General features: G+C 42.5%; 1 protein-coding gene across 2 annotated transcripts in view; it reads right to left on the bottom strand.

Annotated features, from left to right (window-relative positions):
- GREB1L (growth regulation by estrogen in breast cancer 1 like) overlaps positions 1–12,307 on the bottom strand; it is a 279,693-nt gene that overhangs the window by 228,625 nt on the left and 38,761 nt on the right. Inside the window, exon 1 of one of the 2 annotated variants that reach the window (XM_019526057.1) lies at positions 10,818–10,886. The exons of the other annotated variant lie outside the window; for it this stretch is intronic. The gene's annotated coding sequence lies outside the window, so the exon portion shown is untranslated. Of the gene's footprint in view, positions 1–10,817; positions 10,887–12,307 lie in introns of those variants that run through there. 2 annotated transcript variants of the gene reach the window in all.

The raw sequence follows: 12,307 nt of genomic DNA, 5'->3' as shown, positions 1-12,307 counted from the left end.
TAAATCACGCCCCCTAAGCTGGCAAAACTGCCCCCATTACCTGGAGCTTCAAAGAAATAGAGCAGGGAAGATGTTGTGGCTGTCCAACGGTATTCTCAACCTCCTGCTCCTCCCAGTAACAAGTGGGCATCCCGGGGCCTGTCTGATTGTTGGCCTGCCCACTCATATCAGGGCTAAGTGCCCACCTACCGAACCTGCCACGCCTTTGATGACATTAAATTAGAAGATGATAGCAAAGCGGGAGCCCACCCATTTACTTGCTCTGATGCGAAAGGCCTATAAACAGCTCCAAACCTCTCCTGATACCACGTGCCATGCCTTGGTATTGGCATCCATGGCCTAACACCTGGCCTTAACTTGTTTGGCCTAACACCCAGCCTATAAACCCATCCCCTCACACTGGGACCCGCACTCTAGTGCCTCACGTTGCGACTTGCACTGAGCAGCAGGGGTGGGAGTGCTCCATAGGGGAAAGGGCTGGGCCCCTCAAAGCCCAGTCCTTCCTTCTGCAGAGCAGGGCCACTCCTGATTGGCTGTTGGACACATGCCCCGGGCCTTTGCTTTTGCTGTGGGCCCTCCCCCATGCCCAGCCCTGGGTTTCGGGGTTGCCATGGCACACCTGGCAGCCAGACCAGCTGTGGTGGGTTAGGGTATGCTATTGTGGCCCCCTCTGGGGCTCTCCTAGAGGCCAATACCTGGGCACAGTGGGATGGAGGGGGGCCCCTGTGGCAGTGGGGAGTAGGGGGATGTGTGCCTTGCAGCCAAGCAGGGATGGCCCTCAGCATTCTCCGGCACACCGGGAGGCATGCAAGAGTACCTCACGTCTTGTCGCCATGCCAGTACAGGCATTTCCATGGCCCCACACTGAAGGCAGGACATAAGTGAGCTTAGAGAAACCCACATATATTGGATTCTGCCTCGGGCTTTTTGAATGTCTACTTAGCCTTATACTTGCAAGTTGTCCTTGTTAATGTGAGCAGTTCCACAACTTGACTGTTCAGTTATACAAGTCTTACTCATATAGATAGTGTCATGAATACATGCATTTTGAGTGATCTAAACTCAGAAATAGATATACTGTAAAGAAAATGTGCCTTTCCACGTTGCGACTCTCACTCAGTCAATGCCTTCACATTGGGCTCTTACTGGGCTCAGCACACCTACTGGCTGGGAAGTGACCCTCTCAGCAGCACAGAAGCAGAAAGGGATCTCAGAGTCATAGTAGACTTCAGGATGAACATGAGTCATCAGTGTGATGAAATCATCAGCAAACCTAACCGCGCTTCATCTTGCATCAGCAGATGCATGACAAATAGATCCAAGAGGTGATACTTCCCCTCTATGTGGCATTGTTCAGACTGCAGTTGGAGTACTGCATCCAGTTTTGGGTGCCGCACTTCAAGAAGGATGTTGATAGACTCAAGAGGGTCCACAGGAGGGACACTCATATGGTTAGGGGCTTACAGGACAAGCCCTATGAGGAGAGACTGAGGGACCTGGATCTCTTCAGCCTCTGCAAGAGAAGGCTGAGAGGTGATCTTGTGACTGTCTACAAATTCAATAGCGGGACACAGCAAGGGATTGGAGATGCTCTGTTCACCAGGGCGCCTCTTGGGGTAACAAGGCACAATGGTCACAAACTGACAGAGAACATGTTTAGGCTAGACATCAGGAAAAACTCCTTTATGGTAAGGGTGACCAAAATTTGGAACGGGCTTGCAAGGGAGGTGGTGCTCTCCCCTACCTTGGGGGTCTTTAAGAGAAGGCTGGAGAGGCATCTGACTGGGGCCATCTGACCCCAGCACTCTTTCCTGTCCAGGGCAGAGGGTTGGACTCGATCTGTTGAGGTCCCTTCCAACCCTAGCATTTATAAATCAATGAATCTATCAATTGGGGCTCCCAACCCAGCCCTTTTCCTTGAGCTCCCTGCCAGCTTGGGAGCCTCTTCGTCCCCTCACACCCCCATATTGGGCCTCAATCCCCTCAATCCCCTTGACCAAGGAGCTTCACACTTGGCTCCCTCATAGGCTTAAGGCTCCACCCCCTGGAGTCTCACACCTGGCTCCTTTATACACCTCAGGACTCACAGTGAGCCTGGGCACTGCCTCAGGTCCCTTCACCGGACCTCAAGATTCACTGTGCACCTGGGCCCTTGCTTTGTCTTCGGGGTGTGCTCCCCTAGCCTTTTCCCTCCATGGGTAACCCACAAGGCAGTGAGGGCAGAGGCTTTCTGGGGCCCCAGACTTGCCCTTCACTGGGCAGGCACAGGTGTGGCACTTCCTGGAGACTGCCCTACCACAGCAGTCCCACCACACCACCCAGTCCAGAGGGGCGTACTTTTAGGTCATGCCCCAGGACCAGGAGTCTCCACCTTCCCCATATCTCCTTCCCTGTATCTCCAAGATGTTATAAGCAGCAGCTCCAGCCAGGCGATGCTCTCTCCTCGGCTGCTTACAGCAAACTGCTGGCTACACTGCTCAGAGCCCTGTTGTTATAACAAACAGCTGGGCCCTGATCCCAATCAAGTAATTGTGCCTGACTGGGAGTTCAGCCACCTACAAGCTGCTTGGCTGTTTGTTCATGCCCCTTTGAATAACAGAGCACACCCTTGGCCTGTGCCAGGCAACAGGACTCAGGAGCACTCTTGTCCCCTCTTCCCAGTGCAAGCCCCCCCAGGGGCTGCCTGGCACATACTGAATGTCTACTTAGCCTTATACTTGCAAGTTGTCCTTGTTAATGTGAGCAGTTCCACAACTTGACTGTTCAGTTATACAAGTCTTACTCATATAGAGAGTGTCATGAATACATGCATTTTGAGTGATCTAAACTCAGAAATAGATATACTGTAAAGAAAATGTGCCTTTCCCCGCCACTATGTTTCACACAGTTATTTCTATAAAGATGAAACATGACTAAAATCTCCATTGTTAAAATCTCCCTGCTAGCATGTTTCCCCACTGAATAAACATTGGTGCAAGGACACTTGAATTCTGTGAATAAGGTCATTTAGGAAATTTGACAGCTGAATATTTTAATTTTCAGAGTGTTTTTTAAAGTAAAGGTAGTGATCTGTATTGTTTGTATAACTACATACATTGACAAAGCACATTTATAATTAATGTGTTAAAAAGAATGTCGACAAGACAGCCAAATATACTCTTTACAATGGAGCACTCACAGGATTAATGCTGAGAAGTGTTTGTAAACAAGCAGGAAGTGTAGCAAGTTTTGTTTGGTTGGAACAGCAGCATACCTCCATATTAAAAACAAAAACCATCCCCATTGTGCAATTATTTGGAATAGGACACTGAATGTTTTTGCTGAAAGAGATCAAAATTAGGTATTCAGGCAATAATAAATAGTATCCAAATAAACACAGTAGAGTAGAATGATTCAGTGGACAGCCAAGCTACATAACAAAAACCAAAATTAATTCCAGACTTGCCATTAGAATCCAACAAATGCAGCTACTACCCAAGGCTACAGCCACTTCCAGGTTAGTATCTAGACATTTTTGTGAGCAATCCTGTTCTACCTATTGCATGGGTGTTGCATGCTCCACTACTGGAAAAAGGGGAAAGAAAGTAAAAAAAGAACCCTATGACCAAATATTTGAAAAGAGGTATTCAAACTTCTTTCAATGTAGTTTTGAAACCTTTGACAAACACATTACAACCAACTTGAAAAAATACACTTCACTAATGCACCCATCAGGGAAATAGGTTTCTTTTGAAAACACTTGAGTAATGTGCGTGCTGGGTTTCCCCAAAACCACATTAATGATCATGAGAAAAAGAGGCAAAGTTCACATAATCCCCATGCTGGTACATTTTCATAACTTAGCATAGCTGAATTAATGTACTTGATCTGGTTAAAATGTTGGATATTATAATAATACACCTTTTAGAAAGCGAGATGCATCTAAAGCCTCCATTTTTTATTTCCTTAATGTGGGTATGTTTTTAGAAAGAATTCAGATTTGAAAATAAACTCTGAATCTGTGATGGATTACCAGAGAGACCACATTAGACATATGACGCATCCAGACGAGTGCAGCCATGTGGTGCTGCAAACATGTTTGCAGTGCCACATACTGCTCAGTTCAGCATTCTCCTTGCTACAAGGGCACACTGCCCAAGCATGCGCTGCTCAGGTTTTTGTTTCCTCCAGTTTTTGACCATGGATATGCAAGGGTCAAAACAAACCAACCTTCCCCCCCCCCCTCCCTACCCTCCCCCCACACACACACAAAAAACCCACCATTGAAAAAAAATGAAGCAGCGCATGATTGGGCAGCATGCGCTGCTGAAAAGCAGAGCCGGGCCACCCAGAGCCAAGCTGTGACTGCTGGCCAGGCTCTGTAGCCCCCAGGCCCCCCAGGCTTCCCTACTGCCCCTGGGATAACTTGCTATGCACCAAAGCACATGTCTCCAGGGAACACCTGTGCCAAGTAGCTGCAGTGCAAGGTGCACCGCTACTACTTGTCCCCAGGGAACCAAATATCCACCCATGTCTGGACGTGTCCATTGGTGATATTCCTCTATAGTCAAAAATGCTAATTATGAATGCATTGAATGGTAAAAGAACAACATAGTTTCATAGTTGGTAGGGTCGGAAGGGACCAGATCTCTCTACCAAGACAGCTGTAGCTCCCTTTTGTTGTAAAACTGCACCATTATACCAGCCCCTTAATTAAAAAAACCTAACCAAAAACCAAAACATATAAAACTTCCTTCCAGCAGTTTGTTTCAGGATAAATTTGTTCCAGGAAATACCAAGCCACCCAGTTGCTTATTTCTGTATTTCTATGGACAGAAATAATTTTAGATTCCAATACCATATTTTCTCACATATAACACCTCCCCCACAATAAGATACTTACCCTGTTTTTGAAAAGTCGAATGAAGATAACAATATATTGGTAAGTATGGTATTTTTCCAAAACAAAAATAAAGGCAGCTGCAGTATGATAGGGAGGAAGGGTGTTGTGGTTGCTCTGTTAAACCCCAAGCTGTATGCTGCTGCTGGCTGTCCCAAACAGCTTAACCCATCTTCTCTTCTTGAACTGAGCTGGGCAGGCAGGCAGCAGTGTCCGACAGGTCAGCTGAAGGTCTGATCCTAACCTTTGCCCTAGCATCCAGGGCTCAGCTCTGCTTATAGTAGAGCCATGCCAGTAACCACTTCTGTAACTCAAGCTTCTGCTAGGGGAACAAGGCTCCTACTGTCTATATCTACTAGCTATAGACACTGCGCTGCCCTCTGTCCAGTAAGTGCAGTGTAACTTCCCCCCACCCAGCAGAGGCTCATTTTGCAACAGCTATTATTACCATGTTTCCTTGCTTAAGATGTGCACTTCAATTTCAAGGAGCTGATATTTTTTTTTTTTTTGTGGAAAAGGTGCATACTGTAGTATAAGAGAAAATACAGCAGTAATTGAGTCTTCAAATAGCAGTTGAAAAGAACAGAACCTGCTGAAAGTAATCTTGTGGGGTGATGTGGGAGAGTAGGAAATACCAAGCTTCTTATGATGCCATGTGTCTACATAACAACAAACAGATCATTACATTAAATCTATTAATATTTTGTCCAATAAACATGATGGAATATATTGTCTCTCAAAGATGATGACCCTTTTTAGAATACCCATCTAGATAAACCTAATCTTTCAATTCATCTATGACATCACTCCATACTGAAGTCTTAGAAGTTACATTGTAAATAGGAAGTGTTTAAATTTTGAAACTGTGAAAATAAAATATCTATTTTTCCCCCTTTCTCCATCCTGCTTGAAATACATTCCAGACTATTAAGGTTGCCCAGCAATAAGGCAACACTGTAACTCAAGAAGGAACTGCAGGAGTCTAGGTCCAACACCTTTACAGAAACCTGCAGAAGGCTATTACAACAAATGTGAATGTCACAAGTTCTAGTCAGGATTTACTCACTAGTTTTAAATGACAAGGAAGAGGCACAAAACAGACTTTTGAGAAAAAGTTGCATATGATACTGCCTTCAGAACTGCCATCCAAACCATGGCATTTGTTTTTTTCTTAAGGAATTTTGCCATCAACTTCATCAGGACTAAATTTTTGCTGAGGGTGGCTACAGAATAGTCATTAAATTTATGGTAGTACATGTTCAGATTTCTCTCATTGTTTATTGGGATGAGATATTTTATTTGAATTACACATGCTTCCATACCAATCTCTCATGCTATGCCCATTCAGAGGTTTGTCTTTCTAGAGAACCGAGGCCTGATCCTGATCCATTTAACTTTTTGGAAGGCTTGCTGTGGACTTCATACTGACCAAAAGTGGGCCCCAATGATCCTTTCTCTTCTTTATTTACATTGCAAGGTCTTTAAGTTAAGGTTCTTCTCTTATGCATGTTTGAACAGTGCCTATAGCCCCAGTCATGGCACCACTAAATTAGAAATAGTGTGATGTTGTGATCTTTTCATATAGCTCACAGTATGATTTTTAGATAACTGGATACATCAGAATTAAGGATAATGGCTACAAATTCTCATTTACTGATCTGTTTACTTTTTCCATATCAAAAGACCTATTACTAGAGAAATTTCCCCAGAGAAGACATTGTGGAAAATAGCATCAAGACTGCCTTCTGAGGACACCTCTGCCATTCCTCCACATAGTATGCATAGGAGAGCATCAGTGGGTAAGTCAGAGCATACAAGACTGCAGCAGTTCAGGCTATGCTGCGACCAGTAATTCAGGCAGGACCCCCAAGGCTTAAAGTCACATTTTCTCTTCTCCCTGCACAAGTTTCATGCCGACATCCAAATAGGCACAGCACAGAATCTTAGCCAACATTAATTCTGTTATCTCTAGAAAAAAAATCCTTGAAGCAGTTTTGTAACAGAGATAAACACTCAATTTCCCTTCCTACAATTAATTTCAGGTGTAATTTCTATAAATAGCAGTTCCTTTTTCAAAGAGGTCCAGTGTACGCATATGTATATACACACACACTGGACTTTATTTTTTTTTTATACTGGATCACCATCATTTTCCATGCAAACTGGATTTTCTCATGGTTCACCTTATGTCATTGGCTTAACTTACGTTCATTAATTTAATTTAATAGAAAATTAGTTTTGCTCTGCTGCAAGGCAACTTTTTTCTGACAGATGTTCTCACTGATTTGTGATATTTTAGTTTTACATCCATTAAATGTAAAACTATCTGCCTCCATTGTACAATGTTGATCTGTGTACCACAGATGGAACTGGAAACACCTGCTGAAGTTAAGATTTGAAAACCATTTTCCAGCTCCTAATACCAAATGTTCTTCATTTCTCCTGTAGAACTTAGCTTTATGTATGTTGTCTGCCTAATGAGGAATTCTTTTGTAGTGTCCAATCACTGCTAAACTAGGAATTAAAACACATTCTACTCTTTAAGGCACTTGTTGATTTTTTAAAATTAGTAAGAGCAGCAGCACAACTGTACAATGTATGAAAATTGGTTTTGACACAAGGATCAGAAAAATTGTGACATTTTTGGCTACATTTACAGAATACAGAAATCCCCCGAGATCCTTGTGGATTCTGGGGTCACAACTGTTTATTAGGGACACTCATTCAGAAACCTCCACCTCCACCACAGCTCCAGTATGTCCTGTTTAGCACCCTAACACTGGTACAGACTTTTCCCTGCATACAGCCACTTCTTGCCTCTTCTCCTTCTCCTCTCTGGGATTACTCTGAAAGAAAGTGAGAGCCTGCAGGAAAGATAATATAGCTCCAAGCTGTATTAACTTTCAAGGATTATCTCCAGAGTTGATGCAAGGGGGGGGGATCTGCATCACTTCTTCACACACCAGTTCATGTGGAATCCTGCAGATCTGGAGTCATGAAAACACCACAGCAATTGCTCTTTAGGATAAGAAATTTACAAAGCTGCCCCAGTAAAACTTACATCTGTTACATGCTAAACACTGGTACCTTTGAATCTTAAAATCTCAGAGCAAAACAAGCAGAGATTTCCCCCTCATCCTCTTTCTTCTTTACAAGACAGATTTTCCTTTTTAAAACTTTATTAACTTTACTGTCACCATTTTAGGAAAAAGTCAAAGTCAAGAAACAAAGGTTAAGATTCCACCAATGTTCATTCTGCAGCACAGACCATGGCAGTACTTTCTCTTCTTGTGTTTTGATTAACTCTATACCTTATTTCTGTTGATATCAGGTGTTATATAAAACTAGGAAAAAAGAAAAACGCAAGCACCACCAATTTAGCACTGCTTCTAGAACCTTACAGAAATATCTGTACTTTCTACCTTTCTCTTTTAACATGATTTTTTTGTATTTAAATACAGACCTTAAATGTGTTCATATTCCACTGTGACTGGGTGCCTGATAGATGCATAAATTCATTAGAATCTAACTTAACCAAATTAAAGACTATAGATTTGGAGAGAAACAGAGAAAATCCATCCCAAGTGCATCATATTTCTTCATCTACAAGCATTTTTTCCCATAATCAAGATTTGTGCAATGTGTTATGCGAGCACTTTCTCCATCCTTGATTACAGGAAGTAATTCAACCTATGTTGTGCATTCTGCCTTATTCTGATGCCAAGCACCTGGCATACCCAAACTAATCTGGGATTCTCTGCTCTACAGTCACAATTTTTGCTAGCTAACTTCATAAACCTCATCAGTTCCAAAACTGAGGTGGGCATCAGCAACTTGATGCAGCTTAACTTGATGTAACTGCAACAATGACCAAGGAGAACGTGTGGTCACCTCAGTTTCTGAAACTGTCAAAATATGGTGGTCACCAGGGTTTGTTCTGGTCTATGCTTCCAATTAAACCACTCCCAGCACCACTTCACCAGGGGACAATTCTCATAAATTTACACTATCTTTAACAGAAGAAAAGTGAAACAATAGCCCCACTGGAGCCAACTGGAGTTTTGCTCTCAACTTCAATGTAACCAAGAACTGACTTCACTAAGTTTGAAGAAAGGTTTTAAAATAATATGACAAATGTTCAGGGGAAGCCTTAATAATGGGATTTTATGCAACGTATTTAGTAGCTGCACAACTGATGATGAACTCAGAGAGTGTATGTATAGATACTATGTTGCAAAGCTCAGAGGGATTCAAGGAATTAATCGGCCTAATAAGTGATCGTGGAAAAGGCTCAAAATTTAAGCAATTTATCAGCTTTAGAGAGATGACTTGGAAACCACAATAACTTCTACATTTCCCCAAACTCTTTGCTTCCAAATTGACAGCATCCTTCGAGCTCCCAGAGCCAAGTAGCTCTGGAGCATGTAACTGCTGCCTCATGATCTTATAAACTGCACCAGCCAAACATCTATAAAATTCTATAGATACATGCTTGAACAAAAATGTATTATAAAGGAAAGAAATACTATGTGCTAATCTTAACTTGTATCATAATTTACATGGGGAAGGAAGGAGAAAAGGCTGAGTATAAATTCAAATTTTAGATTTTGTATTTCTTGACTTGAATGTATAAGCTTCATATATCTAGTATCTGAACTTCCAGCAGCTCTTCCCAGACATTCCCTTACTAAGTTTTACAGTTCACCTTCAAAGAAGACCAGTATTATGTATATTTCACAAAAGGAAAGCAAAGGTACAGAAACTTTAAATGACTTGCACTAGGTGAAACCACAAGGCATAGCAGACACGAGTTCAAAAGAACTCCAGTTACTTCTGGCAGTTGGAGCATCTCAAAAGGAGTAAAAAATTCTAGCAGTTTCTGAAACAACAGGTTTAACATTGGTTGTGCAAGTACTCTTGTACATCTTTTAAAGCTATTTGAGGTCCAGCAGAAACCAAAATCAATAAAAGGTTTTCTGCTTGGAGCTATTCTAACAAGTCTGACTGCTTGCTCCATAACCCAATATTCAGCCGCTTCTAACAGATAGGAGTAAGCATGTTTCTGCTTGAAATCATTGCTTTTCAAACAGCACCTATAGCCTTTAGGCTACTGCAGGGTTCTGGACTGATTAAAAAAAAAATGGTTACCTTTTTTACTTAGAAGTGTTGCACCACAGAGGTATTTCTACAGTTTAATGTGATTTTTAAGATGAAAATAACTATTTAATTCCATAATAGAGATTCATCTAAAATGAAACAATTCAGATACAGATTTGGATCCAAATTTTCTCAAAACATTTAGTGCTCCATTTCTCCATTAAATGAATGCATGATTTCCTCCTATGCAAGGGACACAGTGCATTATAACTATAATAAGCAACAGCAATCACCACAAATTACAAATTGCTAAAATCCTATTAACACAAATGTTTCTGCCATTAACATCATGAACATAAGGTACTTGCATCAAGCTGCATGTTTCTTTACAGAAGTTGACTACATTTCTAAAGCCAGCAAATTCCATGTTGTTATATCAAAGTCTTCCATGAGAATTGAAAGGAAAATACAAATTCCATAGGGATTACTGAGAAAATACACTGCCACGATTGTTAGCTAAACCACATCTTCAATGTAGAATCCAAAATGTTTAAAATTATTACTTTCTCATTCTATCCTATCCAATACAGTATGGAAAAAAAAAATGGACCCAGGCTCTAAAAAGTATACACTAAAGGAAAAAAGAAAAGAAAAAAGAAAAAGAAAAAAGGAGGAGGGGAGAGTAATTGATTCATTACATCTATTTCCACTATATTCCTTTTTGTATTTTTTAGTCCTCATTTCAAAAGGCATTGTTTGAATTGCCCTAATCTGCAAACAGCAACAATAGGTGTAGCAAATACTTGACAATGAAGATGTAAAGCCTCTAAAAACCTGTTACCTTAGTAACCACGAGAATGTAGGAGAATAAGAATACACAGACTGTCAGGACACCATTTCAGATTCCACAGGGTTTGGGTTGAAATACAGTCAGCTTTCATTAGCTTTTTGTTTTTCCCAGTAGGTCCTTGGACTTTGAAACAAAACCTGAATGGCAGCTATGAGCAATTCCAGCCTCACTCCTGATTAGCCATGCCAGACAGAACAGCTCTCTCCAGTGTAAACTTCCCAAATATCTGCACCCCACTAGTCTGATAAATGAACAAAAATTTACATTCCTGTACCCCAATTTATACCATCAAAATACAGTGTTTCTAAATGTGGAGTAAACTCTGTTGAACTCAAATGTGTTACACGTGCAGGTTCTCTCTAAATTAATTTACTAGAGGACAAAGCCAGCATACCCCTACAAGATTTTTTTCACCGAAGGAATGGTATTCACTGGCTCTTCTGTACTTGTAGGGTTAACATTTTCAGTTCCAATAAAAGAGGACACTTGTTGGGGAGACACCTCACTTCCAACTCAGTCCCCTGGCCTTGCCAGTGCCCTCATTCCCAACCCACAGTTCCTTGTCCTCCCTGGCCCCTGCTGGTGCCACTCACTCCCAACTCGCAGCCTCCTGCTCCCCCCAGCCCTGCCGGAGGGAGCCCCCAGCTACCCCCATCCAGATTGGGTGTGAGCGCAGCAGCTCCGACTCATGCCAATGATGACAGTGCACATCTGGCCCTGGCGAAGTCTAGAAGGCACCCCACTCCTCTGGGCTGGGGCTCCAGCATGGCACCTGGCAGCCCAGCCACACCATACCCAGGCAACATTTCCTGTGGCTGCCTGGCCCACACGACCAGAGGCACCAGCCCAGACATGGAGCTCCCCACTGCACTCAAAGGACTCCCCCAGCCCCTTCCCCACACTGGAGAGACAGGCACCTCCCCTGCCCTGCTGCAGCCCTGGCGCCCAGACAGCTTCCTCCAGCACTACCCCTGTCTCCAATCGTCCTCCCCCTGCTCCCGCTAGCGGAGCAGAGCAGAGACCCAGACATTGGTTCCTATTTCACAAAACTATCCAGACAGAGATCAAAATGAGGACATGTCTGGGAAAACGCGGGCATATGGTAACCCTAGTACTTCACTTCATAAAACATTGATTAACTTTCAGTAACGACTTATTCTAATTTTACAGATGGAGAAACTGAACCAACTAATTAAGAGGATCTGTCAGATTTGTGGCAAACACCAGAACAGTGAAGAGAGCTTCCTATTGCCCATAGCCTACCAACAAAACCATCCTTCCTTTTCTTGACAAAGAAATTGGGAAAGCATATTTAAAAAAGCAGCAGAAAACAAGTTAAAACAAGTAAATGAGTTATACTAGATTCAGTTCCAAAACTCATGCCAGCTTCTTGAATTTTGTGTGTGCAAGCAAAAGTTACCTAAGGTAGTGTATATGTAATTGTGTGCACACCAGAAATCTATCAAAGACAGGAATACCCA

This window comes from Gavialis gangeticus, unplaced genomic scaffold (assembly GCF_001723915.1).
Source record: "Gavialis gangeticus isolate Ggan-Ray unplaced genomic scaffold, GavGan_comp1, whole genome shotgun sequence".
Taxonomy (NCBI): domain Eukaryota; kingdom Metazoa; phylum Chordata; order Crocodylia; family Gavialidae; genus Gavialis; species Gavialis gangeticus.
This window is presented reverse-complemented; position numbering and strand designations above follow the sequence as displayed.